This window comes from Staurois parvus, unplaced genomic scaffold (assembly GCF_062004578.1).
Source record: "Staurois parvus isolate SC_StPar_1 unplaced genomic scaffold, SC_StPar_1.0 ptg000467l, whole genome shotgun sequence".
NCBI classification, from domain to species: domain Eukaryota; kingdom Metazoa; phylum Chordata; class Amphibia; order Anura; family Ranidae; genus Staurois; species Staurois parvus.
In genome coordinates this window covers 625,292-626,520 of record NW_028318263.1, presented here as the reverse complement: position 1 = coordinate 626,520, position 1,229 = coordinate 625,292, and the positions used below count along the sequence as shown (strand labels likewise).

General features: G+C 51.4%; 1 pseudogene; it reads left to right on the top strand.

Moving 5' to 3' along the window:
• The first annotated feature begins 429 nt into the window (after window positions 1-429).
• Window positions 430-809, top strand: LOC149452743 (histone H2A type 1-like; annotated as a pseudogene).
• The last annotated feature ends 420 nt before the right edge of the window (window positions 810-1,229 follow it).

Genomic DNA, 1,229 nt, shown 5'->3' with positions numbered 1-1,229 from the left:
AGGCAAGCATTACCATTCACAACTAATTATTATTCATCTCCTTGGTATGAATACTTGGCATGGCCAGACAGCGGTGGGGAGAGGTGGGGTGCCCTGGTGACCATGCTATGCCAGAAACAGATCCACCTAGGAAAACAGGCCGCAATAGCTCAGTTGGAAGCAGGGGTGGACTGACAACTCATGGGGCCCCCGGGCAATAGGGGATCATGGGGCCCCTGTGTCCTTTCCCACACTCAAAGCACACCCAACAAAAGCCTATATAAGGTACCAGGGGCATTTCATGGGGCCCCCTACTGACCCTGGGCCCTCGGGCAGTGACCGAGTGCTCGAATGGTCAGTCCGCCCCTGGTTGGGAGAGCATTAAACTGAAGATCTAAAGATCCCGGGTTTTACATTTTTCTGTCTGAGTGACTCCTCAGTAATCCAATCATGTCTGGTCACAGCAAACAAGAAGGAAAGGTTTGGGCTAAGGCCAAGACCCAATCATCCAGGGCTGGTCTGCAGTTCCCCATCGGTCATGTTCACCGGCTGCTCAGGAAGGGCAACTATGCCGAGCAGGTCGGGGCTATCTGGCCGCCCTCCTGGAATATCTGATGACTGAGATCCTCGAACTGGCCGGCAACGCCGCCCAAGACGACAAGAAGACCCGTATCATCCCCCGACACCTCCAGCTGGCTGTCCGTAATGATGAGGAGCTCAAAAAGCCGCTGGGCAGCATCACCATCACCCATGGAGGAGTCCTACCCAACATCCAGGCCGTGCTGCTGCCCAAAAAGAACGATAGCCACAAGGCCGCCAAGAGCAAGTAATCCCCACACATTCCCCTCTATCCCCCAACACAACAGCTCTTAGAAAAAAAAAAAAAGATCCACCTAGGAAGACAGGGCAAAGTTCATTATGCACTTTGCCATCTGGGGGGGGGGGGGGGGCAGGGGACAGGATACAAAAACAAAAACTTTGATGAGATTTCTTCCTTAAATTACAAGTCTTGTGCACCAATGGGCCCATTCTGACAGTGGGTGCTGACATAGTTCCTATGGAGTCTGTTGTGAGCTATTACCCTGATGGACCTGCATAGTTCCTGCACTGACTTCATCAGGTGGTCTTCCTGCTGATTCCAAAAACTGGGGAATTATTTCCCCTGACTCCAGTAAGGAATTGTTACTTCCTCTGATCTCTGAACTGGGGTATTTTCTAAATCCTAGTTACCACTAGAGCTATTTCATTTT